A 22,997-nucleotide genomic window follows, 5' to 3' on the forward strand; every position below is an offset into this window, starting at 1 on the left:
CTCGTCCAAGGCACAAACAGCAAAAGGCAATGATAGGAACTGCAGTTATATAATAGCAGTCAAAGTTAGCTCGCCTTGTTCGCAATGACTGTGTACTATACTTTGAACTCAAGACGTTGTGTAATTACATCTACAGAACTGCGATAAGTTACATCCAGCATTGTGTTTAGTCTTTTGGACAAAAGTACTTTCTAGTCTTTGACATATTTTAGTCATTTAGAAATGTGTCCGTCTTTGTCTAGTTTTAGTGGACAAAATCTCATACAAATTTTGCCTAGTTTGAGACGACAGTTACTCAAAATGTTTTCGTCTGTAAAATTAAAAAGTTTTAGTCCAAAAATAAATACCGGTTTCCAACAATTTTGATATAACATCGACAGACGGGCACATATTGTAGCATCTAGAAGGAAAACGCCAACTTGATGATTATAATACACACTCAGCAGGAAAAGCAGTGCATTATGTTCAAGTAAATCTATCTGGAAGCCACGAACAGTATGTAAAAAAATATCTGAGCATTTAACACATGGACATCTGGGATTATTTTTGCCCATTCTTAAGAGTCTAGCCAGAAGTTGCAAGCAATCAATATTTGCCCCAGAAATTGCTCAAACATAACAGCTGAAGTGGGCTATTATCTAAATGCCATTTCACCAAATGGCGCTCCTCTAGATTTAATGACCAGAAAAGCCAAGTGGCTATGCTTTAGACTGGCAAGTGTTTTAACAGAACGCTCGCCATTCTGAAGCTAATGCTAACGCAAATGCTACGATAGCACTAGGAATTACATTTAACGTCTGATTATCACTCAGCACAGACCTCTTAAGGCTAAAGCACCATTGCATATTCTTTCTTGCCATGAGAAAACACATCTTACTGTGTTTCCAAACAAACAAGATGGAGGGCAGCCTAGCCTTAGACAGATCCTAAACTCCGGTGAGAAGAGTGACGGAGAGGCGCCGCACATATCGCATGAGTGGCACGACCCAAACACTGCTACAATCAACTCTGACATACTCCACGTCAATGCTGTTTTTGTCAGTGATGACGATGACGAAAATATTTCATCAACAAACAATTTTTTCATGACAATGACATCACGATAATGCGCTGAAAATGTATCTTGGGAGACTAAAATATAACAAGATGGATACCAGTTGTCTTATGTCGACACGAAAACAAGATGAAGATTCACCATAGTTCCCGTCGTAAATTCACAATGTTTGATATTTTCTTATTCCCGTTAGGACGTAGCAATCCCGTTAGCATTAGCATTTAGCGCGGTGACTCGGTGTCGTCATAAACTCTTAGAAAACATTTTACATACAGTTCGTAGCCCCTGGGTGAGTTTAATTAATTGCAAATAATGTGCTGTTTCCCTGCTGAGTGTGTATTATCATCATGAAAATGGTGATGTCCTTGTAGTCTCTATAGTTATGTGCTCGTCTGTTTTGTTCATTCAAAATTGTTGGAAACCTTTTATTTGTTTATTAATGGACTGAAACTTTTGAAGTTTATAGACGAAAATATTTTTTTAGAACTGTCGACTAAAACTAGACAAAATTTGAGTTTTCGTTGACTAAAACTAGATGAAGACAAACACATTTTGAAATGACTAAAGTATGACTAAGACTGATAAGTATTTTCGTCCAAAAGCCTAAAACGAAATTTAAAATGGCTGCCAAAAACAACACTGCTCCATGTCCAATATGAAAATGTCACGCATTGTGAACATATGACAGAAACTATGTTGCATTTTCGTCTCGTCAGACGAACACTGGTATTTGTCTCATTCTGGTCTTGTCTCCCAAGCTACGTTTTTGCTTGTCATCGTGGCATCATTGTCATGAAAAAAATTGTTCATCGACGAAATATTTTCGTTATCGTGATTGTTGACAAAAACAACACTGGTTACACCAAAGCTACACTAGGAGGGTTAGTTTAAACAATATATAAACCTTCATTGTAATTCCAAAATACGTTAAATCTTCAGACACTGTGCGGTGGAAAGTATTGGTTCTGTTTTGATTTGTAATTAAAGTTCATTGCTTTTCCATTACACTTTTGGAAATTTATCATGTAATTTAATTTGGCATAGGAGGACAAAAATAAAGTGCACTTTACAGTCTAATTGATGCTGTTCTCGCTCTGGATCTGCATCCTCAGCAGCTCTACTTCCCAGCTGATGGAGGGAAATGCCATGCAGAGGGAGATTTACAGCATGTCAAGGTGAGGGATGAAGGGGAAGGAGGGCAATACAGGCAAAAGTCCAAAGATTAAGAAGACGGCTTTCACATGAGTGGGATGGAAAATGTAATTTCTTTGACACACATTGTTAGTTGGTGGCTTTCAGAAGCGGCAAATGTAGAATTAATTTTCTTGTGACTGTTGTGTTGGAGATAAGCAGACTATGCTTGCTTCTATTTAAGGAATAATGATGAGTGCGTCTATAATAAACCATACTCAACTAATGCCACAAATGGTTTCTCTCCTTCTCTCATTCGAACTCCAGAGAAATGTAAATTATTTGCTTGTTCATCATTAGTCCTCCTCTTTTCCTTCTTTCTATATGCGTATATGTTTGTGAAATAGAGAATATCAAGCATTTGGCATACCGATACATAGGGAGGAACACATTTTGAATGGCAAACTCTTGGCAGCCCAGATAAGAATTCATTTATACATTAGAGTTTTGTCGCTCAGAAGCTTTCGACTTCAGCAACACCATCTTTTTAATTGTGTTCTTGCTAAAAACCTGACCGACACAAGGCTCCCAAGCTGCTCAACATGGTGAAGGCACAATGCCTTGGAAGCAGGAGCCATATTGCAACATTTCTGCAACAATCTTTATTTTTAGTATCTTGACTTTTTACAGCTCAAGGGAACCTCCCAAATGACCTGAATATAAGGATGCATTTGACACCTGTGTTCATTAAGAGAAATTGGGAGTAGAAAGGCAGGTTCACATGTACTCCCATGATGATGGCAAGTATGCCCCAACAGGCTGGAGAAGTAGCTTTGCAAAGCTTATGTAGCATCATTCTCGTCCGCCCAATAACTCACTCCGGTCCTGGCGGAGGAAAGGTGTCAGAGAAGACATTACGCAGACATTTTCATTTCCAATACCAGACTAGGAATCATGAAAGGAAAACACCAGAGAAGTAGGGGGATGACAAGCGGCTTTTTTTTTTTTTTTTTTAATAACTCTAGAGTATGGTAGAAATTCTATTAATGAGGAGGACTGGGATAAGAAGCTGTACTTCCCACAAAGATTGAGGTAGTCCTTGGAGGAGCCCAAAGAACCATTTGCCTTGACTGTGTGTGGAGGTAACCAAAGAGGGCTCTGCAGACCACAAATGTGTGAGGTGTAAGGAGATGGAGGGAAATGCAGGCATAGATGGCATTGCGAATGAGCTGCTCTTTCTTTCTTCTCTTCTCCCACAGAGACAGTGTCAGTTCTCTGGTGAAGATCAGAAAGGTGTGAGATGGAAAGTGAGTTTTGGAGGGGGGGGGGAGAGTAGCCCAAGAGAATAGATCTCTAGTCATGAATTCCAGTGGGGCCCACTCTATCAGTGCTCACTTTCCATCATAAGCTGAAAAATAAATAACCTCTTCAGTCACCCTCTTTTGAGAAGTCAGTTTTTCCCAGGAGCAGGGTTCACTCCCCTTGTAGTTATCGGTCTGCCGTCCGTTTTCACAGTGCCTTTTTTACATCCTTTGACACATACTATATTCATAAGTACTGTAGATATGCATTTTAGTGTTCACCAGTATTTGAGCTCAAAGACTGTATCCACAATTGTAGTATACTGGTTCAGATGAAAATGCAAACACAGTACAGCATTTACATATTTTCCTTTTCTTTTTTTTTTTTTTTTAAAGAATTGAAAAAACATTTTTAATCATACAGCTTAATAAGAGCACACAATTTACAGACCAATTTTGAAAAATAAAGAAATAAATGTATAAAACTAGAAAAAGATATTTCCGGAGAAATTGCGATGGTACTTCTTGTTGATTTGGGGGCGTTTTGGAGTCAATTCCAAAAATTCACATTCTGGGGTCACTTTCTGTTGATATCATGTCACATCCAGTTAATTTGAGGGGAATTCGAAGTTACTTCCTTCCTCTTAATATTAGGTCACTTCCTGTTGATTTGGAGGCATTTCTGGGTCACTTCCTGTTGATTTAGGAACATTTTGGGGTCATTTTCTTATGAAATTACGTCACTTCCTCTTCATTTTTGGGCCATTTCCTATTGATATCAGGTAATTTCGTGTTTTGTTTATTTGGGGATATTTTGAGGTCACTTCCTATTCAATTTTGGGGTTTTGGGGGTTTATTTGGCGACATTTTGGTGTCACTTCCTATTAATATCAGTTAACTTCCTTTTGAATTGGGTGCGTTTCAGAGTGACTTATGATATCAGGTTACAACTTATTGATTTGGGGGCAATTCAGGGTCACTTCCTGTTGATCTCAGGTTGATGTCAGACATGAAGTGGGAGCCAAATGCCATAAATAATTCACCATTTAGGTAGCTACCCCCACGATAAGGGCTGCTGACCATCAAAGACCGTTAACCTTAAGGAATCCACTGAATGAGGGTCTCTTACTGTATTGAAATTTTGTTTATGTCTATTAGCTGGGTCTTGGTATAACTTAACCTATGGCTTTTGAGTTAGGTCTTAAATTACGCCAGGTCCAAATATTATCAAGGTCTACTTATTTATATGCTTTAGGTCTACGTTAGGGATTGTTTTGATTACAGTTTATTTTCAGTCAATGGAACTGATATACTAGTACATACCCGTCAATGGCATTGACGTATAAAAGTAGAGCTTTTGTGGGCTTTATGCACTATCAATATGACCCGGTAGAGACTTGTCTGTGGGTTACAGTTCAATACAAATGGGAGACAATGGGAATTTTTTTTGGGGGGGGGTCCAATAAAGTTGACATGGAGTCAAATTATTCCATGGAGTCCAATGCAAAACTTTTTGTCCCAAAAATTGCATGAGGAGCAAGCAAATTAGTTTAAAGTCGAAAGAGTTGGAATTGCCCCAAAAAAGTGGTATGCATCAATGGCATGAACGTGCATGGATGTTAATGGCATGGGCATGCATGTGCGCCATTGGCATGAACGTTCATGTGCGTCAATGGCATGGACATATATGGGCGTCATTGGCAAGAACATACATGGCCGTCAATGACATCCACATACATGGCCGTCAATGGCATCAACGTACATGTGCATCAATGGCATGGACTTACATATCTGTCAATGGCATCAACGTACATGAGCAACAATGGCATGGACGAACATAGCCGTCATTGGCATGGATATATATGGTCGTCAATGGCTTCGATGTACATAGCCGTCAATGGCATCGGCGTACATAGGCATCAATGGCATCGGCGTACATGAGTTATAGAAGTAAAATTTGCTCAAATGCTTTTGTCCAAATACCTTTGGACCTAACTGTATTTACATTATTTCAAAATGCTTTTTGGTCTTCTTTGAATACCGCTGTGAGTCATCGGTTCATTCTAAGTTAAAACTGGAGCACTAATGACTTGCACTTGCACAAGCAATGGGACTTTGTAATGTTGTGTTGGTCTTCTTCTTCTTGAGCACCCGAAACTGGATGTTGCTACCACAGTCCAATGTCTGTAGTTTGTTTCGTAAACAGAACGTGGCAAGTGTGAACGCAACTAAAATGTGTGTTCTCTGCATTTTTTTCCCCTTGACACTTATATAAATTTGTATTCTCTTTTGTGTATTTGAAGAATTTTATTTCTCAGAATCACCTCACATTTCCTTGTTTTAAATTATGTATCATGATATTATATACAGTTCCTGTTTTTTTTTTTTAAACAAAGTTTATCCATTTTTATTTTTTTCATTTTTTTGCCCCACGACTGTCTCCATTTCCTCTGAGGAACTGCAGCTATGTTATCAGTGATTTGTATTACATATTCTTATCGGCTTAGTGTGCTAATCCTCCTGTATCTCAGTGGAAGCATGGCAAGCCTTCTGAGGTATTTTCAGAGCCTTTTGCCAATCCTGAAAATAAGAGACGATTCATGAAAAAAAGTAAATATTATTTATATTATTATTAATAATATGTAATATCTCTTTTAGGTGCTTACTATGCAATATATGCCTTCCATGTAATGCACCTCTCTCTTAAGTGCCTGTTAGCAGACATTTTGCTGATGGAAGCCCTTTTGCCTACACTAGTTGTCTTTGTATCCTCCTTAATGTTCTGTTAACCAACTTTTCATACTCATATCATGCCTCTCTCATGCCTAATTATACGATCTCCATGAAAAAAGACCAGATTGTCTTCAAAGAATGAGAAGTTAAAATGCCCGTCTATTTTTCCTTTTGAACAACTGTCGGCTGGTTAGCAGACTGAAATCTAACAGAGATCATGCAGTCATTTTGATAATTTGATTCTACGAATACATTAAATATGAAGATAAGTGCTCAAAACGTGCACAGGCTCAGAGAAATTTAATGGAGTTGCTGAGCTATAGCAAGAAAGTCATTTTCTACTACAAAGCCGGAAGAATGTTTTGGGATTGCCTAAACAGGGTGCCTAATAAAGTCAGCGGGCTCCCTTCTTTCTGGCCCGCTCCTCGTACTACTACAGTGTATAACAGTGAGTGTCGTCAGTGACTATTCGGCACAACAGCAACTCCCTCATTTACTTCTTTAACAAGCTATGCCAACATATTAAAGCCCCTGATCCCCCACATACATAATGCTTTGCGTGTGTATGTTTCTTTATGGTATTTGAGCTTTGTTTAGGTGAGACATACGGTCAGCCGCAGGAAACAACGCAACTTCGATGACAAGCCCCAGAGGTGGCGATTGACAATAATGAATCACGTTTTCCAGGGGTCCGCTGAATTCGTACCGTTACTTGTGGTATTAGCAGTGAATGAGTCAACAAAATAGACATTCCGCCGGGGCTAGTGTTTGATGTAACGTAGGTTTTGTGAAAAACGCACATAACAACATACAGCCAGTCGTGAGCAGCGACACAGCACCACGGGGACCCCACCAGTCAAGCGTTGCTTTTTGCAGCAGCAACTGACATAAGACGCCATTGTTGTGAATAACAACGTTATTTTTTTAAGTAGTGAGTAACCTAATTAATTAATTTTCCCATCTTTGCAATATCGTTACGGTTACTGAGGCTGTGAATTCACAATGTGGTTGAATGAACACGAGTTGTCTGATTTTGCCACTGCTGCCTGGCAGAGAGAGAGCCGAGCGAGAGGGGGAGGGCTGTGACACCGTTGCAAACACGATGATAATTGGCTGCTCGGACCGTTAACATAGCATTCTTGTTCTCTTTAGCTTTAGCATTTAGTGCGGCGAGCGTCATCTTAAACTCTCGGGTAACGTTTTTTTTACATACAGTTTGTGGCGTCCAGGTGGGTACAATTAATTGAAAATGTACGGTTTTCCTGTTGAGTGTACATTATCATCACCAAGTTGGCGTTGTCCTTGTAGCCATATTGAATAATATCTCTATATATATATTAGGGGTTTGATGATACACACAAGTCACGGTTCAGTACGTACCTCAGTATGGGTGTCACGGTCCGGTGTGGGTTCAGTACAACAGGAAAAACAAAAAGGCTTTTTTTTTTCTCGCAGCATTTGAAAGTTAAAGTTTGTATACCATTATACCCATATATAGGTGAATTTAAAAAAAATAAAAAGTAAAAAGTGTGACCTACGTTTTTTTTTTTTTTTTCTTTGAATGGAAAAATCAATTAAATTCAGATAATATAAACATCTTTGATGTGAAAGATGTTTTACAATTTACTGTATAATGTAATAGCGCATAGTACATGAAAAGTAAAGTTACTTTGCTGAGTAACTAATTACTCTTACAATGAGGTAACTGAGTTACTTACTTAATTACTTATTGAGAGCAGAGGCGTAGCGTCCCATTAGGCATACGCAGGCAATTGCCTAGGGCCCCCAACCAGCAGGGGCCCCCAGAAGGCCAACAGATTTGGCACTCAAAAATTTAGTACACTCACCTTAACTGAATTGCCGTAACTACTAGTATTGGATGTGGTTCAACACTATGGAATCATTTCACAGAATACTTATTCTGTTCTCAGTCTCAAATAGCATACATGTTTAAACTAGTCTAATCAGTTTAACATCTACATGTATGTGCTTGGAGTGAGTCATTAAAAAACTAATGAGAGGTCTTTTCTGCTATATATACACGATGGCTTTCACTGGCCACGTCATTAAACCTACTATTAACCTATTAATGTGACTACTTAAAGAAATGGGGATTTTTCCAAGAAAGTCTATTAATGGGTCTATCGTATTCTTCGTTGAATACTCTGTAAGAAAAATAAACATATATGCATCTAAAATAATCCTAAACAATTTTATTAGCAATTTTAATACTGCTTTTAGCAAGGTTTCTTGGGTATGCGGTATGCCGCTGCGTACGTTCCCATAGCAACCAGTCCTGTTATCGTCCTACGTCACAAGCGCTGCATATTCTGAGAACGAGAATAGGCGTAAGCGTAAAGTGCGCATTTCAAGCAGAGGACGGCCACCCCACCTGTTGTGGAATTAATCTGTGCGTCCATGAACGAATTTAAGTATTTCCTCTTCATGCCATAAAGTTCTTATGATAAGTTAGCGCCGTTATCAGCGCGACCGTTTCGTTTTTGTCCTGTTACGTCGGCTGGTTGATCCCACTTGTTCCCGCTGGGTCGAGGAGAGCGTTCTTTACATTATATTCGCATTGCACATTTGCTTTAAGAAGGAAGGTGTTAGTTTAGCATCTTAAAATGATGTTGTATAACTATATGAGTGTAAAGTGCTTAGTTTTCGCCACTTTTATGGCCAAGATGACCGCACGCAGCGCGCACTCGAAAATCCAGCTTTTAAATAGTATGGGGTTTGCATGCAAAATCATTTAGTGGTCTCTTGCGCCACCTGCTGGGTTAGGGTTGTAAATACACTCTATATCCGTCTCACATGTTGACTGTCGTTGAAAAAGGATTGATACGAAAATCACGAAAATTGCAATAAAATACGTCAGGTGTACAATAAATCCAAATTTATGAATTATAATGGTAGTCAGTGGTTACATATTTTGTAATTTCGAGTCACGTGCATTCAAGTTATTTGGCTACTTAATGCGAAGGTTTAGAAATGACGGCAAAGTTGCATTTGGAACGTCTGCCTTTTTTAAGAACCTAGGAAATATTTGACATTTGGAGTTTTTTTTTCCTATGCTTTCTCTTTGATGTAAAAACAAAAACCATCAAAAAATTATATATAAAATAATATTCGGCACAAGGGTTAAAGAAAAAAACACCTGAAGAACTATTCACTAGATTGTGCTCTTAACGTCTTTTTTTTACCACGACTTGGAATGATATTTTTGTGTTTGTGTTTTACAACAGATTATTTCGATGTACAAGTAGTTTTTTTCGTCTGTGGTTACAAGTGACTTTTGTCTCTGAATAAGCGACAAGGGGGAGACAAAACTCGTGAGGTTGCAATTGGTGGTTTTTAACCTGTAGCAAAGAAAAACACCCGTAGAAAAAATAAATAAATAAATAAATAAAATACTTGTAAACGAAAAAAAAAGACACTTGTAGAATTTTTTTTTTTACATTGTTTTTGTCATGTTTACATCACAACGCAAAATTTGGAAATACAAGTTGTTGTTTTTTTGTTTTACAAGTTAAAATTAGTCATTTTACAGGTATTTTTTTTATTTTATTTTAAAACTAGGTTACGAGTATCTTTTTTGGCTCATAAAACTCAAACAGAATGTGACAAAACTTGTGCACTTGTAATTGGTAATTTTTAACCCATAGTGAAGAAAAAACACCTGTAAAACAAAAAAAAAATAAAAATACTTGCAAACAGAAAAAAACAACTTGTAGAACAATTTATTCCTTCGAGTTTTTTTTTTTCATGTTTATTTTACAACGCAAAAGTTGGAAATACAAGTGTTTCTTTAGTTAAAATTGGTCATTTTTCAGGGATAATTTTCATTTTACAACCTCACTTCTTTTGGCACTATTCTATCTCCATAATAAGATGTTACATGATTCACTTCTGTGCCAGAATGTTATCCTTATTAAGTAAAAGCAATATAACTTACCAGCTGGTCAGTAGAATACGGTATGTGTAAAGGTATGTGTACTAAGCACAATAATAATAATAATCTGAAGTACATTTTGTTTATTAAGGCAAATGTGTGTAAATAATCAAGGATAGTGTGAAGTGAATGAATAATGCAATTGGGGGGGGGGCACTTTTGAGTGTCCTAAAAAGCGCTCTATGAGAGCGAGGCGTTATTAGACTTTTATTAAATATGCTATTGCTCCAAGTCCAACTGTCCCCCTTACTTGCACATGCTCAAAGGGCCCTTGTTGCCTGTTGCCTGGGGCCCCCGGGGACCCTTGCTACGCCTCTGATTGAGAGAAGTAGTTTGTAACTGTAACGAATTGCTTTTTCAAACAAAGATTAACAACACTGGTAAATGCATACTAGAACGCAGCAAAGGGCCTGCTGAATTTCTAATTAATTGTAGCCGACCTTATACATCTACTAACAGACACTGTTGCATGAGATACCAATTGCTTCCCAAGGTCACTACTTGCCACCGGCAAGCTGCACTCACAAAGCCCCTTTAACAAGAGATGCTTCTTCCCACGTCTGGCTGGCATGGTAGATGAGTTGTGTCGTCATAGGAAACATCTAAACAAAGTATTATTCAATTTACACATTTGTAACAAGCTATTGTAACAAATGGACAGCAGACACGCCTACAGCATCTGAGCCCAGCCGGCCTTATTTTACCCCATTTTGATGACTTATTAAATGTACTTAGCCATTTTTTAAATTCAAGTTTGGCAGGCTTGTTAAGAGAGTCATTATAATGGACAAATACTATGCATTTTCCCTGAAATTTATACCAGTTCCAAGATCTCTTCATAAAATGTGTGCAAAAGACTTTTGCCAAAAATACTCCAAGGATCAAGACTGAGAAATATTCTATTCATGCACTATATCTCTTGCTAAGGTGAAATCTAATCATTTTAAGGGTGGATCTGTCTCAGTTTGGAAGATTGCCTGTCATCTAATGATGACAAATAAGATGGATCTCACCAGGCGAGTGTGCTGGAATGGATAATTCTTTTAGACATATAGTAAGTGAGAAGACACAAGTTATACTTTGTTGTAACGTCACAGTCATTTGTTGGGTGGGCACTCAAAACAGCTATTTTTAGACAGATCGTTATAATGGCAATTTTAGCTGTAAAATTAGTTCCTTTCAATTCTGCGTCTTTCCAAGACACATTGGAAAATTCTGTTGTTGTTTTTTTTGGTTCGTTTTCCTTTTGATTTTATAAACGCAGTTTGTGTAAGGCTCGGAGACTATGTTTCACCATCGTTTCCTTCAGCCCTAAATCAACTTCCGTCCTGCTAGATTGTAAATAGTTTTCTTTTTATTTATTTATTTATATACTTTTAAATCCAGAATGACTGCATGAAATCTGGCAACAGTTTTCACTCGTTAAGCACCACATTAATGCAGCATATTTGCCTGGAGTCCAGACAGGCCTTGCTGTCGGGATTGTGATTATTTACACAGTACAAAAACACACAAACGCACTCACCCAAAGCACGCTCACACTGTCTATGGTGGAGATGAATAAAAAATACAATAAGTATCTGTGTTGCGACAAACGTTCAGATGTGTCTCAAGTAATTGCAACATGTTTTGTCACACATCACACAATTAATATCATTGAGTCATAACAAGGTTTTTTTTGTTCCAGATATTTTTTTCCCGCCTTAATTCCTGTTTCTAATTATAATTAGTTTTATCTAGTCATCATCACGCTCATTTAGAGTGTAATAAAATATGAAATCCCAGTGTACATTTGCATTGTGTCAAAAAAGGAAATTACCTGGTTTGATGGGCCTGTTTAAACTCACAGATATATATAATCGGAATGCTTTTAAAATGAACCAAGTGAGTTTTTGTTTCATAATATTTTCATTTAAAGAGGCACTAAAGTCGTTTTCAGATATTTTTCAGTTTTGTGCAGAAGATGGGAGTGTGCTCTACTTGAAGTGTGTTTTCTATGTGGTTTTAAATTTGATTACAATCAATTTTTTGAGTGAAATTCTCTACAAATCATATAATTTGAAATTGTTCTCAGTGAAACATCACAGCATGCCTTATTATGCAAGTATCTACTCTGTTCGTTCTTCCTCTACTCCCACTAATATCGGCAGTGCCGAGGTAGCAGGCAAGCATAAAATTGTTAACGATTGCAGTCAAGCCCGTTTCTTTCATATTTAATCTTATGTCATTATATGTATATTATATATATATATATATATATATATATATATATATATATATATATATATAAAACAATCACATATGCTAAGTAATGTTTTTCCTTTTTTTTGTGGAGGCCTATAGTTCAAAAGCTTGACATACAAAAAAAAAAAAAAAAAAACAGAAAAAAAGGAAAGATGGAGATCAAATGGAGATCGGAATCAGTCTTTGGTCATGGGAACACAAATCTATAGTGGGTATTTTCTGTCAGAGCATCCCTGTGGAAAAGGGGCCAGCAATACTATCTATAATTACAAAATTAATACTTGTAAACCTTGCGGACGATAAATATTTAACAAATGTAGAAGAGAGACACTATTTTATACAGCTGGTAGGAATATGAGGCACTTTTGAAAGAAAATTGAGTCATAAAAGATAAAAAATGATGTCGACTATTAAATGTAATGTCACTAAGTTTGATCATTAACATTATAGTGACTAGTTGACTAATCTTTGAAGCCATTATTGAATTAGTGATTCAGCATGTCAAGACAACCTTCTGCCAGATGGATGGATTTACCATTAGATAATGACAACTGGAAGATTCAACTGAGCTGATCTCAGCACTTATTACTCTCTTGGGAGCATTTGCTCACCACACTAAAACGCCACATAGTCCACCAGAACTTAAAATCTCAACTGAATATGGCTCTGCAGCAAATTAATACAACCTGACATGCATATATGCTGATTTCCAGTAGGTGATGTGATCTGCCTGTCATGTTCCCCCCGTCTCAGGTCCACTCTTCACTTTCGATTCCCCGCCTCTCGGCTTGGCACAGCTTTTACCAATTGTCGTTAGGGAAGTATTCAAGTTGCAGGCTCACTTCACTAGGTGTCTGATCGTTGTAGCTTACAGCTTCACGTCCTGAGACCTCCTTCATCTGGATACCCGTTTACAGACACCCTTTCTGAGCAACTTTACCTTCATGTCTTTGGTCACATGCCCGAAGACGTAATCGTTGGCTTGTCTTTGTTAAACACAACTCACAATTAGACTGGAACACCGGGAAAATAATATATGTACCAACTTGTGTCCCTCCTGATCTTGCCAATGTTCCGGCTAGCTATCATACCTCAAAATGGCTAAATGTTTGAACTTACGCCAGGCCGGTTTGTCTCTGTTCTTTAACACAGGGGTCCCCAACGACTGGGCTGCGGACCGGTACCGGTCCGTGGCGCATTTGGTACCGGGCCGCGCAGAAATAATAAATAATTTATTAACGACTGCATTCTGACCAATTGACTTTGGCCTGTGCCGCTTAACACACCAATATCCCTGTCTACTCTACAGTAGATATACAACTACAGGATAGGAGGTCGTCATAGAAATGCATTGATTGAGCTGTTAGCACTAAATCTCTTTTGTATACATATGCGCGCTTGGACTCGATAATAATGTATGACGTAGGTCATCGCCAATCACATTTCTTCCCGGAAATAATTAGCCCCCACACTAGAATGACTGAATAACAGACGTCTTTGGACAGACTTTTTACGGGGAAAAGGGAACCTGATGAGCCAGAAGATGTGCCTACAACCTCGAAGAAAACAAAATTTATGCTACTTCCCAATCACTAAAGACCCACGAACTGCGAAGGAGTGAATTCGTGACTCGTATGTGAATAAACAGAGTTATTCGAGCATGTCTGTGGAACAGGAATATCAGCTTGTAGAGATCGCAAATCACGGCGACTTAAACGTACATTAGAAACAACAACTCTACCGAAGTTCTGGATTAAAGTCATTTCGGAATATCCTGACATCGCTAGGAGTGCGCTGAAAACTGTGCTACAATTTCCAACATCGTGTATTTGTGATGCTAGCTTCTCTCACTCTCCCATCTTGGGACCATCTCGTCTCAACAAAACAAACTCAGGCCTCCCACTGATTCAGCGGGTGAGTTGTATTTTTTCCCTGCACTTAACACGGCGGGGCTAAAAACAAATGCTATTTTATATTTGCTGTATTTTTCTGCCGCACATTGCCGGTGTTCTGACAAAGTTGGCATGCGTGTAACGTTAAAAAGGACCGCGAATGCAGCGATTCCTAAGTACACACTACAAACTTTCTTTAAAGAAAGGAATATTAACTTACGTTTGCCATGTCAGGTGCACACAACAACTGCACGTAGCCCTCTCACTTAACGACTTTGCCGTGTCGTTAAGCATTAATTTACGCCATTTCCGTGTTGCACATGTATGTTTATGATGTAAATAGTTTTTTAGCACCATTGGATAACATTGAGAGTCCAACTGAATATAAAAGAGGGCTTTTTTCACCGCCACAAAAGCTTTGGGAGCAAAATTTTATAAGGTTGCAAAATTTGACAGGACATCGGTCCGTGAAAAAAAGACCCAAATCACACCGTGGTGCAAAAAAGATTGGGGACCCCTGCTTTAACAGGTTCCAGCTCATATCTCATTTCAACCTGAGTTCAAGAACATTAAGCCAGACACTTTATCCAGAATATTTGATTCAGCAAAAACCCCATCCGAACCGAAGCCTGAATCCTGTTTCCTATGTGTAATGTCGTGGGATATTGGTGCCAAAGTAAAAATTAGCTCTCAGGTCTTCAGAGATCCCATTAGAGTGCCTCAAAGAGTAGCTGTATGTGGTGCCTGATTTTCGCGGTCAAGTTATCCACTAGGCCCACACTCTTAAGACCTCTTGTCATCCGGGTATCACCAAAACCGTTTTTGTCATGTCTCAGAGGTTCTAGTGTAAAGTCATGTGCAATGAAGTGACCAAAGATGACAAGGCTTGCTGAGTATGTGCCTCTCGCGAGCCATTAACTTGCAGGCCAGCAGACAATCCAAAACGTGATCACACATATGTATGGATTTTGTAACTGGTTACCCCCTTCCTCTTGTAATACAGTTGTTTTTACAGTAGTCGGCATATTTTCCAAGATGGCACACTTCATCTCATTACCAAAATTACCTTCTGCCAAGGCATTGCGCAAGTCCTCATGCACAACATATTTTGTGTGCATAGCATCCCCACAGATGTGGTTTCTGATAGGGGACCACAGTTTGTTTCTGCTTTCTGGACAGCTTTCTGTAAGATGATAGGAGCCATGGTTAGTCTTTCATCTGGGATTTACCCCCAATCTAATGATCAAGTGGAAAGGCTGAATCAAATTCTTGAGACTGGTGTCCGCTGCCTAGCATCCCAGGACCCCACCACGTGGAGTGAGACGCTTTGGACTGGCTTCTCATCCTTCCATGTTGTGCATGGCTTTCGGCCCTCGCTCTTTCCCTCTCTTGATAATAACTCACCACTTCCCTCAGCACTCACCTTGATTTGTAGATGCCGTCAGACCTGGGAATGAACTTGACAAATTTTGCTTCGTCATTCAGCCATCTACAAGAGCGCTGTGGATGCAAGAGATCTCCTGCCCCGATGTACGCTGTGGGTAGCTGCGCCTGGTTGTCGACGCAACACCTCCTCATGAAGATCCAGTCACGGAAGCACGCTCTTTTGTTCAAATCCCCTTTCCGATCTCTAAAGTCGTTAATCCAGTCTGTGTGTGACTGAAGTTACCCAAGTCTGTGAGAGTCCATTCCACATTCCATGTCAGTCAGCTGTAACCTGCCCATTGTTTTGGCACATGACGACAGAGGACAACTTGGATAAATGTATTTTATTACACAGCCTGTTTTAGGAAAGTGATATAATATTGGCTTAACTGATGCAGGTGGCCATAGTTGCTGTTGATTTCTTATCAAACAACAGAACTGAAATGTCCACTTTAGCAACAATGACTGACAGAATACTAATACATTATTTTGTACTCCAAACATAAACTTAGTTTTATATATGAACAAACCAACATGTGGGTTGGAGTCACTCTTCTTTGTTAATACAATATAATACAATAATACAATATATTTATATGTTCAATAAATAAATGGCATGTCAAAAGGGAGGTGTGCGACTTTCATTCAATTCTAAGTGTGAATGCCTTCATTGCACATACAGCCTAAAGAGTGAAATTGCAGCTCTTTTGCTAATATTGTAACGCACGGAACGAGACTTACACTTCGGGGGAAAAAAAAACAAAGGATATGAGTCTTTTAGGTCCCACTCATTAAAGTTTCAGAAGATAATCAAACACACGTATTTGCTTTCACTGTCCCGGCACTTGCTTGAATGGAGATTGGGCAAGTTAGTGAATTCTGGATGTTTGCTTTTGTCAGCCATCATTTATTTAGCATAAAGTGGCTCTTGTATTCCTCTGTGTACATGAGTTTGGAGGATTTCCTTACAATTGTGGGTGTGTGTGTCTGGGTGTGTGTGGATATGTTTTAATGTTAGATGTGTTAGGGCCTTGGATGCCCCTTGTATACGGTTGCCAACCGACTGACAAAAAAAAAAAAAAAAAAAAAAAAAAAAAAAAAAGGGACACCTGATTGGTAAGGCCTGTCAGCCAGATAAGGCCCTTTAATATTTCCCTTTAATATTTTTTTTGTATGTGAAAAGAGTTTTTTTTAATCAAAATTAATATATTATAATAAATTTACTCAAAAGAAATTATTTAGATACACATTAATACAACAACAATTGTCAGCAATACAAAAAATACGAGAATAAAATTAACATCTGTCATGCTAAATTTAAAACTGTATAATTTAACCCTTAGGGTCATGTGTGCATTAATGTGTGTGCATGCATGTGTTTGCAAACAAAATTGACAGAACACAAAAATACTGTATACTACAATTAGTGAAAATGAAGTAGACATTTTTTTTGAAAATGCATTTTAGTCGAGCTCCAACATTCTTATGATGTCCTCTGTTCTCCTAATGGCAAGCCACAGAACCTCCTTGACCAATGAGATGAGCGGGACTGTCAAATTTCTGTCAGCTCATTGGTCCCCTACATATTTTTGAAAACTACTGTACCAGTATTCGTTCGTGCTACAAATAAAACACTATTTTCGAATTGCAATAAAAGCGTGTCCCTTGTTAGTTTAATTGGGGACACATTCTTTTGGTTTTGAATACCGGATGATTCAGTTTTTCAAGGGACGGTTGGCAACCCTACCCTTATACCTTAGGAATTAGCACTTTAGTGACTTAATTTCAGTACATTCATTCACATGTGATACTTAAAATATTATGGCTAATCGTATTGTGATGCCCCACTGGATGCTTTACTATTGTTAAATGTCACAACTTCAAGGTTTTCCAGAAAAAAATTCTGTGGAAAATGTAAAAAATAATAACTTTAACTGAAGTTAGGTGGAAAAAGTGCCTATATTGCACCACTATATTTTTTGTTGAGACCAAAGTAGTGCAAACATCAGTTTTTTTGGATTTTTTGGATCAAGTGCGGATGCAAAGTGCCAATAAAGCACTTATTTTTTCCTCAGAGTGTATGTGGGTACATAAATCAACAGATAGCGAACAAATCGAGCTCTAAAGAGAAGTCAGACGCTGGGATAAAGTTGAAATGGCTTTACTGTGGTCATCTTTCTCTTGACAAGAGAAGTGATATTTTTTTTGTAAATCTGAAAACAAAACATTGTTTCAATAATGCAATATGAATGTCAAAAAATAAAGCAAAGTATGCACTAGGTGTCAATTTGAATAGCAACTGATAGTACAGCTTGCAAGCAATGAAATAATGAAACCGCATTTTACCACAAATGCAAATAAAACGAAATATACACAGCTCCCATATACTCCACAATGTTCATGAATATACTGTGTAACAAAGGAAGGATATAACTTACCAGTGATGCTTCTAAAACACACAAACAACGTAGTGAGAGGGTAAGAACTGCCTGCAGCTCGTCCATTTAGCGCTCTCTTTTCACAATGACATTGCGTCGACTAATGATTATGTCTGCAGAATGTGCTGGAACTACCGTCATTTCCCGAATATAAGGCGATCCCGTGTATAACGCGCACCCTAAATTTACTTGTAAAATCTAGGGAAAATTATTGTACCTGTGTATTACGCGCACCCTAATTTTAGCACCAATAAATAGAAGAATACAAGAAAACAGAGCTTGTGTACAGATACAGAAATGTCATTTTACTGACTGCTGAAACACGGCACAAGCATAGCACATTGGTGGGTCAAAGCATTACCGTAAACTGACAATTTGTACGATAATAATATGATCTGATAACTTCTTGAACTTACCAGAATCCAGGAGAAAACAAAACAGATGTGACTTTCCTTATAAAGGCTGCTGTATAACTTGCTCGTTTCATCATGATGAATAAATGTTTCCTCCATGGATTGATACGGTAAAATAACAGTGAGAACGTAAGCCGGAAATCCAAGAGAGCTCATCGCTGTCGACATGACAGTAACAATAGGAAGTATTGTTATTTGGGTTTGAGTTTCCTGAGGGACAGATATAGTTGACGGACACAGGAAGTCTATGTTGTTACGTTTGTTATGGTCCGAGTTGCGGAGCTGCAATAAACGTCGACTCAAATGAGTTCAAGAAACTAAATTCTGTACTTTATGAAGAGTGAAAAAAGCAGAATTTAACACAGACAAAATCATTCGGCCGATCAGAGTGAAGTATTACCGAAACAAAATGGTGACGTCACGTACCATAATGGTCGGCAACGGATCGCCGCATACGTTTCTTCAACACAACATGTCCGCGTCAATTAAAAAAAAAATCAGTTTATATATATATATATATAAGTGCGCGTTATATTCGGGAAATTACGGTAATTACACCTAGGCACCAGCAGGGGCCGAAATACACCAGAAACACAGGCAGGCAAATAAGGGGACATGACAGCTTTGCCATATGCATATTGTTCCAAAACCGATAATAGGAAAAAGATGTTGATATTATCCGATATCATTTTAAAATGCTTTTATTGGTGGATATTATCGGATACCCAACAATATCGGACGATACCCGATACCCAACTCTGATACATAAATACATACAAAAACTGATTTAATTTTGCTTCTTGTATTTTCAGGGCCAATATTATGTTGAATTGGAGGTTTAAATGAGAATGACCGGAGTCCCCCTGGACAGTAATTGACTTGGCAGGTAAGCTCTCACTCTTTGAAAACATTTTGTAAATTTGAAAACATACTTTGTCATAATATGTACACTTTGGGGCTGTTTACATGGTGACGCTGCAACATCAAGACATAACGACTGTGTTGCGGAATGGCTTCGCCTTTACATGGTGATGGTGAATACACAAACTTTTTAGCCTGGCCTCTCAAGCGGAACGATTCGATTGGGGGCTTGCTCCTCAACCATTTAAATGGAACACTCTTGCTCCGATGACGTCAGCATTCGCACGCATCACTTTGGGCATGCACAATCATTGCTACTAAACATCCAAAACAGCAAACATGGCGGAACATCGGCTTTAATTTACAGTTTTTATAATATTTTTAATTTAAATGTATTTCATTGTTCACATTTGGTTGCCTTCTGGAGAAAAAGAAAAAAAATCGTACACACCATTGCTTTGAGTGAGCGGGTGTGTTGTCTTCCGGGCTTAGGAGGTTGTTGTCAAGGAAGTGCATCATTGACTGTGGCCTTGTAAAACTGCAGTGTTCCCTAGGGCCTGGCATGAATACTACATTATTTTCTCGCGAAATTGCAACATCGTTCGAATGGAGACGGAACCATGTAAAATGAAAACATGAAATATGTCGTATTCTCGAAGCGTCACCATGTAAACGGCCCCAAAGTTTCACAGTCTGGCTGGCATTCAGAAAAAGACCAGCTTTACAAACTCAAGAACGCGAAGTATGGCTTTGGTTAGATTTACTCAAATCTACAATATTTAATTGGAATGTATTTATTTATTTTAAACAAATATTGAAATGGTTTCATTTTCTTCGTGAAGCACTTTCAGTCAGCAGCTCACCTTGACACAACAGGACAGCTGAAAAGACCTGTTACTTTTCCCCTCCTTTTTTCATTAAACAAATCTTAAATTGTCGCTGTTTATCTTTACTTTATCTTCATAAGAAAGAATATTCATCAAAATCCTGATGACAACATTCATATTACTTGCCATGATGTGTCGCGTGCTCACAGCTGCATAAAATCGCTGATTCGCAAATTTGACTGTCAATCAGAGATTCTTTTTCAGACATAAAATCCAATCATCATAGAAAATCCAAGAGTGTGTCAGCGTGGGTCTGACGAAACTCTTTAAGCATCCATGTTGGAATCACATATTGCCTGTACATTGTTTCCTACTAATGAAATACAGTAATGGAAAAGTTATATTTCATTTTAGAATTGTAATTATGTAGGTGTGGAAGCCAGAAGGTGGGGGGGGGGGGGGGGGCAAACATACATGCAGTGGAGTGTCAACATCATATCATTGCAGCATCTTGGTCAACAGGGACATGTACTCAAGGTGACATTTTTGAGATTAGTTATACTTAAACATCACTGCTTTTTGTAGATGATGTAGTGTTGTTGGCTTCATCGGGCCGTGACCTTCAGCTTTTACTGGAGCGGTTCGGTTTGAGAGTGAAGCGGTCGGGATAAGAATAAGCACCTCTAAATCCGGGACTTTGGTCCTCAGTCGGAAAAAGGTGGGATGCCCTCTCCTGGTCAGGGATGAGGTCCTTCCCTAAGTGGAGGAGTTCAAGTATCTCGGGCTCATGTTCAAGAGTGACGAACAAATGGAACAGGAGATCGACAGGCAGATCGGTGCTGCGTCTGCAGTGATGCGGACTCTGCATCGGTCCGTCGTGGTAAAGAGGAAGCTCTAAGTTCCTACCCTCACCTACGGTCACAAACTGTTGGTCGTGACCGAAAGAACAAGATCCCGGATACAAGCGGCCGAAATGAGTTTTCTCCGATGGGTGTCCGGGCTCTCCCTTTGAGATAAGGTCAGAAGCTCGGTCATCCAGGAGGGCCTCGGAGGACAGCCGCTGCTCCTCCACATCAAGAGGAGCCAGATGAGGTGGCGCTGGCATCGGATTAGGATGCCTCCTGTACGTCTCCCTGGTAAGGTGTTACGGGCACGTCCCACGGGGAGGAGACTGTGGGGCCGATCCAGGACACGCTGGGGAGACTCCGTCTCCCGGCTGGCCTGGGAACGCCTTGGAGTCCCCCAAGAAGGGCTGGCTAAAGTGGCTAGGGAGAGGGAAGTCTTCCCTTCTGAAGCTGCTGCCCCCGTGACCCGACCTCAGATAAGCGGTATAAAATGGATGAATGGATGGATGGATGGATGGTTATATTAAACATTAAAGTGGTTTGCAAATACCTTTTCCACATTTTGTTGTCTGATATCGGGTGTATTACATTTATAGTTCACAAAGCTCCAACGGGTACTATTTGTTGTTCACAGCACTTTTTCTTTGGCAGTATCAAATATATTATTGGTGTTGACTTCCATTTTTGTAGGACCTTTTAATTTCGACCTGATGAAACCTACAGGACTAGGTTGCATCTTTTCATCATTCGACTGCTTTCAAACTTAGCTAAGCATTTGGCACCTCCACAGCAATATGCAACAATATTCTAGCAGTAGGATATGCCCCCAATCTCCCCCAACAACACACACACTACACTCCGTCTGAAAATATTCACATTGGACTTGATCTAACACCGACAGTGATCTCTGATGCGGATTTTATTACCAATGTGTGCCTTTTTTTTTTTTTTTTTTTTTTTTTTTTAATGATCACCTCACTTCACCTGTCTGTGCAATTGCCTGTAGGTTGTTGGCACAATTTATACAGTACCTATGCCAAATGTAGTGTATATGCCAAATGTAGTATATATATGCACAAATACTAATGATTGTCTCTTTGTCTTTAAGACCTCGATTCAATTATGCTGCTTTCCCTAAATTTCACTGGCATGGTATAAGTGTGTTTAAAGGCATGATCTTCAATTGGTTTTGTAACTATGGGGCCGTTTACATGGTGACGCGCCGAGAATACGACAGAGCTCATGCTTGCATGTACCGTATTTTTCGGACTATAAGTCACACCTGAGTATAAGTCGCACCAGCCATAAAATCCCCAACGAAGAGGAAAAAAACATATATGTTGCACTGGAGTATAGGTTGCATTTTTGGTGGAAATTTACTTGATAAAATCCAACACATAGAACAGATATGTCATCTTGAAAGGCAATTTAAAATAAAAATACAATAGAGAACAACATGCTGAATTAGTGTACAGTATGATAATGTTACATGATGCATGAACAACGAATGTACGAATGTTCAAATGTACGAATGTTAACGTAACATAGCTATTAAGAGTTATTCAGATAACTATTGCAAAAATAACATGCAAACAATTTTACCAAACCATCGTTGTCACTTCAAAACACCAAAATAACATGTGAAATGATATAATGATCAGGGCTGTCAGACGATTAAAGGTTTTAATCGCGTTAATCACAGCTCAAAAATTAATTAATTGTAATTAATTGCAATTTAAACCATCTCTAAAATATGCCATATTTTTGTGTAAATTATTGTTTGAATGGAAAAATAAGACACAAGACGGATATATACATTCAACATACTGGACTGTATTTGTTTATTATAACAATAAATCCACAATATGGCATTAAAATTAT

At 38.7% G+C, this 22,997-nt stretch overlaps 1 protein-coding gene across 5 annotated transcripts in view; it reads left to right on the forward strand.

Annotated features, from left to right (window-relative positions):
* The window catches only part of LOC130915796 (leucine-rich repeat-containing protein 4C-like), a 185,019-nt gene that overhangs the window by 141,215 nt on the left and 20,807 nt on the right, over nt 1-22,997 (forward strand). For 3 of the 5 annotated variants that reach the window (XM_057835883.1, XM_057835882.1, XM_057835881.1), the window contains exon 2: nt 19,396-19,469. The gene's annotated coding sequence lies outside the window, so the exon portion shown is untranslated. Of the gene's footprint in view, nt 1-2,166; nt 2,230-8,175; nt 8,630-19,395; nt 19,470-22,997 lie in introns of those variants that run through there. The other 2 variants (XM_057835884.1, XM_057835885.1) reach the window with 2 other exon arrangements.

The sequence above is a fragment of the Corythoichthys intestinalis genome, chromosome 5, assembly GCF_030265065.1.
Source record: "Corythoichthys intestinalis isolate RoL2023-P3 chromosome 5, ASM3026506v1, whole genome shotgun sequence".
NCBI classification, from domain to species: Eukaryota; Metazoa; Chordata; class Actinopteri; order Syngnathiformes; family Syngnathidae; genus Corythoichthys; species Corythoichthys intestinalis.